Source organism: Triticum aestivum, unplaced genomic scaffold (assembly GCF_018294505.1).
Source record: "Triticum aestivum cultivar Chinese Spring unplaced genomic scaffold, IWGSC CS RefSeq v2.1 scaffold140664, whole genome shotgun sequence".
NCBI lineage: Eukaryota > Viridiplantae > Streptophyta > Magnoliopsida > Poales > Poaceae > Triticum > Triticum aestivum.
Genome location: NW_025228190.1, coordinates 1083 through 11762, shown reverse-complemented (window position 1 = coordinate 11762; position 10680 = coordinate 1083). Strand labels below are relative to the sequence as shown.

Sequence of the window (10680 nt, the reverse complement as noted above, 5' to 3'; positions counted from 1 at the left end):
CGCTCAAACACGGAGACGAGTTTACCACGGTTTCCACCCCTCCCTCTATACCGCAGCAACACATATTTTTTTACCCCTTTCAGAACGCGCTCCTCGTGCCACAAAGCCGCCTCTAGACGCGTGACCAATGAGCAGCGAGCTAAAACATATCGCAAATGTCAAAAATAATATAACGGGGTTAATATATATCGCGCACATGCTATATGTTTGTCACGAGGCGCAAAAAATAATTAAAAAGGGAATGCAACACGAGGACTTCCCAGGAGGTCACCCATCCTAGTACTACTCTCGCCCAAGCACGCTTCACTTCGGAGTTCTGATGGGATCCGGTGCTTTAGTGTTGGTATGATCGCATCCGACATGTTACCCCCGCCTTCGTCCCTTATGCTTGCCACTCCCAGGTCCACTGCAAAGATGATTGCCTTTCTTACTACCATTACAACCGTTGCCTAATAATGGATAATGCCCTATATATACTACTTACTCCCCCCCCTCAAACACGGAGACGAGTTTACCACGGTTTCCACCCCTCCCTCTATACCGCAGCAACACGTATTTTTTTACCCCTTTCAGAACGCGCTCCTCGCGCCACAAAGCCGCCTCTAGACGCGTGACCAATGAGCAGCGAGCTAAAACATATCGCAAATGTCAAAACTAATATAACGGGGTTAATATATATCGCGCACATGCGATATGTTTGCCACGAGGCGCAAAAAATAATTAAAAAAGGAATGCAAAATGAGGACTTCCCAGTAGGTCACCCATCCTAGTACTACTCTCGCCCAAGCTCGCTTAACTTCAGAGTTCTGATAGGATCCGATGCTTTAGTGCTGGTATGATAGCATCCCACATGTTACCCCCGCCTTCGTCCCTTATGCTTGCCACTCCCAGGTCCACTGCAAAGATGATTGTCATTCTTACTACCATTACAACCGTTGCCTAATAATGGATAATGCCCTATATATACTACTTACTCCCCCCCTCAAACACGGAGACGAGTTTACCACGGTTTCCACCCCTCCCTCTATACCGCAGCAACACGTATTATTTTACCCCTTTCATAACGCGCTCCTCGCGCCACAAAGCCGCCTCTGGACGCGTGACCAATGGGCAGCGAGCTAAAACATATCGCAAATGTCAAAAATAATATAACGGGGTTAATATATATCGCGCACATGCAATATGTTTGTCACGAGGCGCGAAAAATAATTAAAAAGGGAATGGAACACGAGGACTTCCCAGGAGGTCACCCATCCTAGTACTACTCTCGCCCAAGTACGCTTAACTTCAGAGTTCTGATGGGATCCGGTGCTTTAGTGCTGGTATGATCGCATCCGACTTGTTACCCCCGCCTTCGTCCCTTATGCTTGCCACTCCCAGGTCCACTACAAAGATGATTGTCATTCTTACTACCATTACAACCGTTGCCTAATAATGGATAATGCTCTATATATACTACTTACTCCCCACCCTCAAACACGGAGACGAGTTCACCACGGTTTCCACCCCTCCCTCTATACCGCAGCAACACGTATTTTTTTACCCCTTTCATAACGCGCTCCTCGCGCCACAAAGCCGCCTCTAGACGCGTGACCAATGAGCAGCCAGCTAAAACATATCGCAAATGTCAAAAATAATATAACGGGGTTAATATATATCGCGCACATGTGATATGTTTGTCATGAGGCGCAAAAAATAATTAAAAAGGAAATGCAACACGAGGACTTCCCAGGAGGTCACCCACCCTAGTACTACTCTCGCCCAAGCACGCTTAACTTTGGAGTTCTGATGGGATCCGATGCTTTAGTCCTGCTATGATCGCATCCAACATGTTACCCCCGCTTTCGTCCCTTATGCTTGCCACTCCCGAGTCCACTTCAAAGATGATTCTCATTCTTACTACCATTACAACCGTTGCCTAATAATGGATAATGCCCTATATATACTACTTACTCCCCCCCCCCTCAAACACGGAGACGAGTTTACCACGGTTTCCACCCCTCCCTCTATACCGCAGCAACACGTATTTTTTTACCCCTTTCAGAACGCGCTCCTCGCACCAGAAAGCCGCATCTAGACGCGTGACCAATGAGCAGCGAGCTAAAACATATCGCAAATGTCAAAAATAATATAACGGGGTTAATATATATCGCGCACATGCGATATGTTTGTCACGAGGCGCAAAAAATAATTAAAAAGGGAATGCAACACAAGGACTTCCCAAGAGGTCACCCATACTAGTACTACTCTCGCCCAAGCACGCTTAACTTCGGAGTTCTGATGGGATCCGGTGCTTTAGTGCTGGTATGATCGCATCCAACATGTTACCCCCGCCTTCGTCCCTTATGCTTGCCACTCCCAGGTCCACTGTAAAGATGATTGTCATTCTTACTACCATTACAACCGTTGCCTAATAATGGATAATGCCCTATATATACTACTTACTCCCCCCCGTCAAACACGGAGACGAGTTTACCACAGTTTCCAACCCTCCCTCTATACCGCAGCAACACGTATTTTTCCCCTTTCAGAACGCGCTCCTCGCGCCACAAAGCCGCCTCTAGACGACCAATGAGCAGCAAGCTAAAACATATCGCAAATGTCAAAAATAATATAACGGGGTTAATATATATCGCGCACATGTGATATGTTTGTCATGAGGCGCAAAAAATAATTAAAAAGGGAATGCAACACGAGGACTTCCCAGGAGGTCACCCATCCTTGTACTACTCTCGCCCAAGCACGCTTAACTTCGGAGTTTTGATGGGATCCGGTGCTTTAGTGCTGGTATCATCGCATCCAACATGTTTCCCCCGCCTTCGTCCCTTATGCTTGCCACTCCCAGGTCCACTGCAAAGATGATTATCATTCTTACTACCATTACAACCGTTGCCTAATAATGGATAATGCCCTATATATACTACTTACTCCCCCCCCCTCAAACACGGAGACGAGTTTACCACGGTTTCCACCCCTCCCTCTATACCGCAGCAACACGTATTTTTTTACCCCTTTCAGAACGCGCTCCTCGCGCCACAAAGCCGCCTCTAGACGCGTGACCAATGAGCAGCGAGCTAAAACATATCGCAAATGTCAAAACTAATATAACGGGGTTAATATATATCGCGCACATGCGATATGTTTGTCACGAGGCGCAAAAAATAATTAAAAAAGGAATGCAAAATGAGGACTTCCCAGTAGGTCACCCATCCTAGTACTACTCTCGCCCAAGCACGCTTAACTTCGGAGTTCTGATAGGATCCGATGCTTTAGTGCTGGTATGATAGCATCCGACATGTTACCCCCGCCTTCGTCCCTTATGCTTGCCACTCCCAGGTCCACTGCAAAGATGATTGTCATTCTTACTACCATTACAACCGTTGCCTAATAATGGATAATGCCCTATATATACTACTTACTCCCCCCCTCAAACACGGAGACGAGTTTACCACGGTTTCCACCCCTCCCTCTATACCGCAGCAACACGTATTATTTTACCCCTTTCATAACGCGCTCCTCGCGCCACAAAGCCGTCTCTGGACGCGTGACCAATGGGCAGCGAGCTAAAACATATCGCAAATGTCAAAAATAATATAACGGGGTTAATATATATCGCGCACATGCAATATGTTTGTCACGAGGCGCGAAAAATAATTAAAAAGGGAATGGAACACGAGGACTTCCCAGGAGGTCACCCATCCTAGTACTACTCTCGCCCAAGTACGCTTAACTTCAGAGTTCTGATGGGATCCGGTGCTTTAGTGCTGGTATGATCGCATCCGACTTGTTACCCCCGCCTTCGTCCCTTATGCTTGCCACTCCCAGGTCCACTACAAAGATGATTGTCATTCTTACTACCATTACAACCGTTGCCTAATAATGGATAATGCTCTATATATACTACTTACTCCCCACCCTCAAACACGGAGACGAGTTCACCACGGTTTCCACCCCTCCCTCTATACCGCAGCAACACGTATTTTTTTACCCCTTTCATAACGCGCTCCTCGCGCCACAAAGCCGCCTCTAGACGCGTGACCAATGAGCAGCCAGCTAAAACATATCGCAAATGTCAAAAATAATATAACGGGGTTAATATATATCGCGCACATGTGATATATTTGTCATGAGGCGCAAAAAATAATTAAAAAGGAAATGCAACACGAGGACTTCCCAGGAGGTCACCCACCCTAGTACTACTCTCGCCCAAGCACGCTTAACTTTGGAGTTCTGATGGGATCCGATGCTTTAGTCCTGCTATGATCGCATCCAACATGTTACCCCCGCCTTCGTCCCTTATGCTTGCCACTCCCGAGTCCACTTCAAAGATGATTCTCATTCTTACTACCATTACAACCGTTGCCTAATAATGGATAATGCCCTATATATACTACTTACTCCCCCCCCCTCAAACACGGAGACGAGTTTACCACGGTTTCCACCCCTCCCTCTATACCGCAGCAACACGTATTTTTTTACCCCTTTCAGAACGCGCTCCTCGCGCCACAAAGCCGCCTCTAGACGCGTGACCAATGAGCAGCGAGCTAAAACATATCGCAAATGTAAAAAATAATATAACGGGGTTAATATATATCGCACACATGTGATATGTTTGTCATGAGGCGCAAAAAAAATTAAAAAGGAATGCAGCACGAGGACTTCCCAGGAGGTCACCCATATCCTAGTACTACTCTCGCCCAAGCACGCTTAACTTCGGAGTTCTGATGGGATCTGGTGCTTTAGTGCTGCTATGATCGCATCCAACATGTTACCCCCACCTTCGTCCCTTATGCTTGCCACTCCTAGGTCCACTACAAAGATGATTGTCATTCTTACTACCATTACAACCGTTGCCTAATAATGGATAATGCCCTATATATACTACTTACTCCCCCCCCCTCAAACACGGAGACGAGTTGACCACGGTTTCCACCCCTCCCTCTATACCGCAGCAACACGTATTTTTTACCCCTTTCAGAACGCGCTCCTCGCGCCACAAAGCCGCCTCTAGACGCGTGACCAATGAGCAGCGAGCTAAAACATATCGCAAATGTCAAAAATAATATAACGGGGTTAATATATATCGAGCACATGTGATATATTTGTCGTGAGGCGCAAAAAATAATTAAAAAGGGAATGCAACACGAGGACTTCCCAGGAGGTCACCCATCCTAGTACTACTCTCGCCCAAGCACGCTTAACTTTGAAGTTCTGATGGGATCCGGTGCATTAGTGCTGGTATGATCGCACCCAACATGTTACCCCCGCCTTCGTCCCTTGTGCTTGCCACTCCCAGGTCCACTGCAAAGATGATTGTCATTCTTACTACCATTACAACCGTTGCCTAATAATGGATAATGCCCTATATATACTACTTACTCCCCCCCCTCAAACACGGAGACGAGTTTACCACGGTTTCCACCCCTCCCTCTATACCGCAGCAACACGTATTTTTTTACCCCTTTCAGAACGCGCTCCTCGCGCCACAAAGCCGCATCTAGACGCGTGACCAATGAGCAGCGAGCTAAAACATATCGCAAATGTCAAAAATAATATAACGGGGTTAATATATATCGCGCACATGCGATATGTTTGTCACGAGGCGCAAAAAATAATTAAAAAGGGAATGCAACACGAGGACTTCCCAAGAGGTCACCCATCTTAGTACTACTCTCGCCCAAGCACGCTTAACTTTGGAGTTCTGATGGGATCCGGTGCTTTAGTGCTGCTATGATCGCATCCCACATGTTACCCCCGCCTTCGTCCTTTATGCTCGCCACTCCCAGGTCCACTGCAAAGATGATTGTCATTCTTACTACCATTACAACCGTTGCCTAATAATGGATAATGCCCTATATATACTACTTACTCCCCCCTCAAACACGGAGACGAGTTACCACGGTTTCCACCCCTCCCTCTATACCGCAGCAACACGTATTTTTTACCCCTTTCACAACGCGCTCCTCGCGCCACAAAGCCACCTCTGGACGCGTGACCAATGGGCAGCGAGCTAAAACATATCGCAAATGTCAAAAATAATATAAGGGGTTAATATATATCGCGCACATGCGATATGTTTGTCACGAGGCGCAAAAAATAATTAAAAAGGGAATGAAACATGAGGACTTCCCAGGAGGTCACCCATCCTAGTACTACTCTCGCCCAAGCACGCTTAACTTCAGAGTTCTGATGGGATCCGGTGCTTTAGTGCTGGTATGATCGCATCCAACATGTTACCGCCGCCTTCGTCCCTTATGCTTGCCAATCCCAAGTCCACTGCAAAGATTATTGTCATTCTTACTACCATTACAACCGTTGCCTAATAATAGATAATGCCCTATATATACTACTTACTCCCCCCCTCAAACACGGAGACGAGTTTACCACGGTTTCCACCCCTCCCTCTATACCGCAGCAACACGTATTTTTTTACCCCTTTCAGAACGCGCTCCTCGCACCAGAAAGCCGCATCTAGACGCGTGACCAATGAGCAGCGAGCTAAAACATATCGCAAATGTCAAAAATAATATAACGGGGTTAATATATATCGCGCACATGCGATATGTTTGTCACGAGGCGCAAAAAATAATTAAAAAGGGAATGCAACACAAGGACTTCCCAAGAGGTCACCCATCCTAGTACTACTCTCGCCCAAGCACGCTTAACTTCGGAGTTCTGATGGGATCCGGTGCTTTAGTGCTGGTATGATCGCATCCAACATGTTTCCCCCGCCTTCGTCCCTTATGCTTGCCACTCCCAGGTCCACTGTAAAGATGATTGTCATTCTTACTACCATTACAACCGTTGCCTAATAATGGATAATGCCCTATATATACTACTTACTCCCCCCCGTCAAACACGGAGACGAGTTTACCACAGTTTCCAACCCTCCCTCTATACCGCAGCAACACGTATTTTTCCCCTTTCAGAACGCGCTCCTCGCGCCACAAAGCCGCCTCTAGACGACCAATGAGCAGCAAGCTAAAACATATCGCAAATGTCAAAAATAATATAACGGGGTTAATATATATCGCGCACATGTGATGTGTTTGTCATGAGGCGCAAAAAATAATTAAAAAGGGAATGCAACACGAGGACTTCCCAGGAGGTCACCCATCCTTGTACTACTCTCGCCCAAGCACGCTTAACTTCGGAGTTTTGATGGGATCCGGTGCTTTAGTGCTTGTATCATCGCATCCAACATGTTTCCCCCGCCTTCGTCCCTTATGCTTGCCACTCCCAGGTCCACTGCAAAGATGATTATCATTCTTACTACCATTACAACCGTTGCCTAATAATGGATAATGCCCTATATATACTACTTACTCCCCCCCCTCAAACACGGAGACGAGTTTACCACGGTTTCCACCCCTCCCTCTATACCGCAGCAACACGTATTTTTTTACCCCTTTCAGAACGCGCTCCTCGCGCCACAAAGCCGCCTCTAGACGCGTGACCAATGAGCAGCGAGCTAAAACATATCGCAAATGTCAAAACTAATATAACGGGGTTAATATATATCGCGCACATGCGATATGTTTGTCACGAGGCGCAAAAAATAATTAAAAAAGGAATGCAAAATGAGGACTTCCCAGTAGGTCACCCATCCTAATACTACTCTCGCCCAAGCACGCTTAACTTCGGAGTTCTGATAGGATCCGATGCTTTAGTGCTGGTATGATAGCATCCGACATGTTACCCCCGCCTTCGTCCCTTATGCTTGCCACTCCCAGGTCCACTGCAAAGATGATTGTCATTCTTACTACCATTACAACCGTTGCCTAATAATGGATAATGCCCTATATATACTACTTACTCCCCCCCTCAAACACGGAGACGAGTTTACCACGGTTTCCACCCCTCCCTCTATACCGCAGCAACACGTATTATTTTACCCCTTTCATAACGCGCTCCTCGCGCCACAAAGCCGTCTCTGGACGCGTGACCAATGGGCAGCGAGCTAAAACATATCGCAAATGTCAAAAATAATATAACGGGGTTAATATATATCGCGCACATGCAATATGTTTGTCACGAGGCGCGAAAAATAATTAAAAAGGGAATGGAACACGAGGACTTCCCAGGAGGTCACCCATCCTAGTACTACTCTCGCCCAAGTACGCTTAACTTGAGAGTTCTGATGGGATCCGGTGCTTTAGTGCTGGTATGATCGCATCCGACTTGTTACCCCCGCCTTCGTCCCTTATGCTTGCCACTCCCAGGTCCACTACAAAGATGATTGTCATTCTTACTACCATTACAACCGTTGCCTAATAATGGATAATGCTCTATATATACTACTTACTCCCCCCCCTCAAACACGGAGACGAGTTCACCACGGTTTCCACCCCTCCCTCTATACCGCAGCAACACGTATTTTTTTACCCCTTTCATAACGCGCTCCTCGCGCCACAAAGCCGCCTCTAGACGCGTGACCAATGAGCAGCCAGCTAAAACATATCGCAAATGTCAAAAATAATATAACGGGGTTAATATATATCGCGCACATGTGATATGTTTGTCATGAGGCGCAAAAAATAATTAAAAAGGAAATGCAACACGAGGACTTCCCAGGAGGTCACCCACCCTAGTACTACTCTCGCCCAAGCACGCTTAACTTCGGAGTTCTGATGGGATCCGGTGCTTTAGTGCTGGTATGATCGCATGCAACATGTTACCCCCGCCTTCGTCCCTTATGCTTGCCACTCCCACGTCCACTGCAAAGATGATTATCATTCTTACTACCATTACAACCGTTGCCTAATAATGGATAATGCCCTATATATACTACTTACTCCCCCCCCCTCAAACACGGAGACGAGTTTACCACGGTTTCCACCCCTCCCTCTATACCGCAGCAACACGTATTTTTTTACCCCTTTCAGAACGCGCTCCTCGCGCCACAAAGCCGCCTCTAGACGCGTGACCAATGAGCAGCGAGCTAAAACATATCGCAAATGTCAAAACTAATATAACGGGGTTAATATATATCGCGCACATGCGATATGTTTGTCACGAGGCGCAAAAAATAATTAAAAAAGGAATGCAAAATGAGGACTTCCCAGTAGGTCACCCATCCTAGTACTACTCTCGCCCAAGCACGCTTAACTTCGGAGTTCTGATAGGATCCGATGCTTTAGTGCTGGTATGATAGCATCCGACATGTTACCCCCGCCTTCGTCCCTTATGCTTGCCACTCCCAGGTCCACTGCAAAGATGATTGTCATTCTTACTACCATTACAACCGTTGCCTAATAATGGATAATGCCCTATATATACTACTTACTCCCCCCCTCAAACACGGAGACGAGTTTACCACGGTTTCCACCCCTCCCTCTATACCGCAGCAACACGTATTATTTTACCCCTTTCATAACGCGCTCCTCGCGCCACAAAGCCGTCTCTGGACGCGTGACCAATGGGCAGCGAGCTAAAACATATCGCAAATGTCAAAAATAATATAACGGGGTTAATATATATCGCGCACATGCAATATGTTTGTCACGAGGCGCGAAAAATAATTAAAAAGGGAATGGAACACGAGGACTTCCCAGGAGGTCACCCATCCTAGTACTACTCTCGCCCAAGTACGCTTAACTTCAGAGTTCTGATGGGATCCGGTGCTTTAGTGCTGGTATGATCGCATCCGACTTGTTACCCCCGCCTTCGTCCCTTATGCTTGCCACTCCCAGGTCCACTACAAAGATGATTGTCATTCTTACTACCATTACAACCGTTGCCTAATAATGGATAATGCTCTATATATACTACTTACTCCCCACCCTCAAACACGGAGACGAGTTCACCACGGTTTCCACCCCTCCCTCTATACCGCAGCAACACGTATTTTTTTACCCCTTTCATAACGCGCTCCTCGCGCCACAAAGCCGCCTCTAGACGCGTGACCAATGAGCAGCCAGCTAAAACATATCGCAAATGTCAAAAATAATATAACGGGGTTAATATATATCGCGCACATGTGATATGTTTGTCATGAGGCGCAAAAAATAATTAAAAAGGAAATGCAACACGAGGACTTCCCAGGAGGTCACCCACCCTAGTACTACTCTCGCGCAAGCACGCTTAACTTTAGAGTTCTGATGGGATCCGATGCTTTAGTCCTGCTATGATCGCATCCAACATGTTACCCCCGCCTTCGTCCCTTATGCTTGCCACTCCCGAGTCCACTTCAAAGATGATTCTCATTCTTACTACCATTACAACCGTTGCCTAATAATGGATAATGCCCTATATATACTACTTACTCCCCCCCCCTCAAACACGGAGACGAGTTTACCACGGTTTCCACCCCTCCCTCTATACCGCAGCAACACGTATTTTTTTACCCCTTTCAGAACGCGCTCCTCGCGCCACAAAGCCGCCTCTAGACGCGTGACCAATGAGCAGCGAGCTAAAACATATCGCAAATGTAAAAAATAATATAACGGGGTTAATATATATCGCACACATGTGATATGTTTGTCATGAGGCGCAAAAAAAATTAAAAAGGAATGCAGCACGAGGACTTCCCAGGAGGTCACCCATATCCTAGTACTACTCTCGCCCAAGCACGCTTAACTTCGGAGTTCTGATGGGATCTGGTGCTTTAGTGCTGCTATGATCGCATCCAACATGTTACCCCCACCTTCGTCCCTTATGCTTGCCACTCCTAGGTCCACT

The 10680-nt window shown here is 46.8% G+C and overlaps 22 non-coding genes across 22 annotated transcripts; all 22 read right to left on the bottom strand.

Annotated features, from left to right (window-relative positions):
• Positions 1–238: 238 nt before the first annotated feature.
• LOC123173479 (5S ribosomal RNA) lies at positions 239–357 on the bottom strand. Its single transcript, XR_006486252.1, has one exon. It is a non-coding gene; the product is annotated as a 5S ribosomal RNA (ribosomal RNA).
• Positions 358–728: 371 nt separating this feature from the next.
• LOC123173622 (5S ribosomal RNA) lies at positions 729–847 on the bottom strand. Its single transcript, XR_006486390.1, has one exon. It is a non-coding gene; the product is annotated as a 5S ribosomal RNA (ribosomal RNA).
• Positions 848–1217: 370 nt separating this feature from the next.
• On the bottom strand, positions 1218–1336 carry LOC123173564 (5S ribosomal RNA). The gene has a single exon (XR_006486331.1). It is a non-coding gene; the product is annotated as a 5S ribosomal RNA (ribosomal RNA).
• Positions 1337–1707: 371 nt separating this feature from the next.
• LOC123173598 (5S ribosomal RNA) lies at positions 1708–1826 on the bottom strand. The gene has a single exon (XR_006486367.1). It is a non-coding gene; the product is annotated as a 5S ribosomal RNA (ribosomal RNA).
• Positions 1827–2199: 373 nt separating this feature from the next.
• Positions 2200–2318, bottom strand: LOC123173459 (5S ribosomal RNA). The gene has a single exon (XR_006486233.1). It is a non-coding gene; the product is annotated as a 5S ribosomal RNA (ribosomal RNA).
• A 364-nt stretch (positions 2319–2682) lies between these two features.
• On the bottom strand, positions 2683–2801 carry LOC123173547 (5S ribosomal RNA). Its single transcript, XR_006486315.1, has one exon. It is a non-coding gene; the product is annotated as a 5S ribosomal RNA (ribosomal RNA).
• A 372-nt stretch (positions 2802–3173) lies between these two features.
• On the bottom strand, positions 3174–3292 carry LOC123173616 (5S ribosomal RNA). Its single transcript, XR_006486384.1, has one exon. It is a non-coding gene; the product is annotated as a 5S ribosomal RNA (ribosomal RNA).
• Positions 3293–3662: 370 nt separating this feature from the next.
• On the bottom strand, positions 3663–3781 carry LOC123173563 (5S ribosomal RNA). The gene has a single exon (XR_006486330.1). It is a non-coding gene; the product is annotated as a 5S ribosomal RNA (ribosomal RNA).
• Positions 3782–4152: 371 nt separating this feature from the next.
• LOC123173597 (5S ribosomal RNA) lies at positions 4153–4271 on the bottom strand. Its single transcript, XR_006486365.1, has one exon. It is a non-coding gene; the product is annotated as a 5S ribosomal RNA (ribosomal RNA).
• Positions 4272–4641: 370 nt separating this feature from the next.
• LOC123173607 (5S ribosomal RNA) lies at positions 4642–4762 on the bottom strand. The gene has a single exon (XR_006486376.1). It is a non-coding gene; the product is annotated as a 5S ribosomal RNA (ribosomal RNA).
• Positions 4763–5133: 371 nt separating this feature from the next.
• LOC123173519 (5S ribosomal RNA) lies at positions 5134–5252 on the bottom strand. Its single transcript, XR_006486289.1, has one exon. It is a non-coding gene; the product is annotated as a 5S ribosomal RNA (ribosomal RNA).
• Positions 5253–5623: 371 nt separating this feature from the next.
• Positions 5624–5742, bottom strand: LOC123173524 (5S ribosomal RNA). Its single transcript, XR_006486294.1, has one exon. It is a non-coding gene; the product is annotated as a 5S ribosomal RNA (ribosomal RNA).
• A 366-nt stretch (positions 5743–6108) lies between these two features.
• LOC123173571 (5S ribosomal RNA) lies at positions 6109–6227 on the bottom strand. The gene has a single exon (XR_006486338.1). It is a non-coding gene; the product is annotated as a 5S ribosomal RNA (ribosomal RNA).
• A 370-nt stretch (positions 6228–6597) lies between these two features.
• Positions 6598–6716, bottom strand: LOC123173627 (5S ribosomal RNA). Its single transcript, XR_006486391.1, has one exon. It is a non-coding gene; the product is annotated as a 5S ribosomal RNA (ribosomal RNA).
• A 364-nt stretch (positions 6717–7080) lies between these two features.
• Positions 7081–7199, bottom strand: LOC123173588 (5S ribosomal RNA). Its single transcript, XR_006486356.1, has one exon. It is a non-coding gene; the product is annotated as a 5S ribosomal RNA (ribosomal RNA).
• Positions 7200–7570: 371 nt separating this feature from the next.
• LOC123173620 (5S ribosomal RNA) lies at positions 7571–7689 on the bottom strand. Its single transcript, XR_006486388.1, has one exon. It is a non-coding gene; the product is annotated as a 5S ribosomal RNA (ribosomal RNA).
• Positions 7690–8059: 370 nt separating this feature from the next.
• LOC123173599 (5S ribosomal RNA) lies at positions 8060–8178 on the bottom strand. Its single transcript, XR_006486368.1, has one exon. It is a non-coding gene; the product is annotated as a 5S ribosomal RNA (ribosomal RNA).
• A 371-nt stretch (positions 8179–8549) lies between these two features.
• LOC123173650 (5S ribosomal RNA) lies at positions 8550–8668 on the bottom strand. The gene has a single exon (XR_006486399.1). It is a non-coding gene; the product is annotated as a 5S ribosomal RNA (ribosomal RNA).
• Positions 8669–9040: 372 nt separating this feature from the next.
• LOC123173614 (5S ribosomal RNA) lies at positions 9041–9159 on the bottom strand. Its single transcript, XR_006486382.1, has one exon. It is a non-coding gene; the product is annotated as a 5S ribosomal RNA (ribosomal RNA).
• Positions 9160–9529: 370 nt separating this feature from the next.
• LOC123173560 (5S ribosomal RNA) lies at positions 9530–9648 on the bottom strand. The gene has a single exon (XR_006486328.1). It is a non-coding gene; the product is annotated as a 5S ribosomal RNA (ribosomal RNA).
• A 371-nt stretch (positions 9649–10019) lies between these two features.
• On the bottom strand, positions 10020–10138 carry LOC123173584 (5S ribosomal RNA). Its single transcript, XR_006486351.1, has one exon. It is a non-coding gene; the product is annotated as a 5S ribosomal RNA (ribosomal RNA).
• Positions 10139–10508: 370 nt separating this feature from the next.
• LOC123173606 (5S ribosomal RNA) lies at positions 10509–10629 on the bottom strand. Its single transcript, XR_006486375.1, has one exon. It is a non-coding gene; the product is annotated as a 5S ribosomal RNA (ribosomal RNA).
• Between the last annotated feature and the right edge of the window lie 51 nt (positions 10630–10680).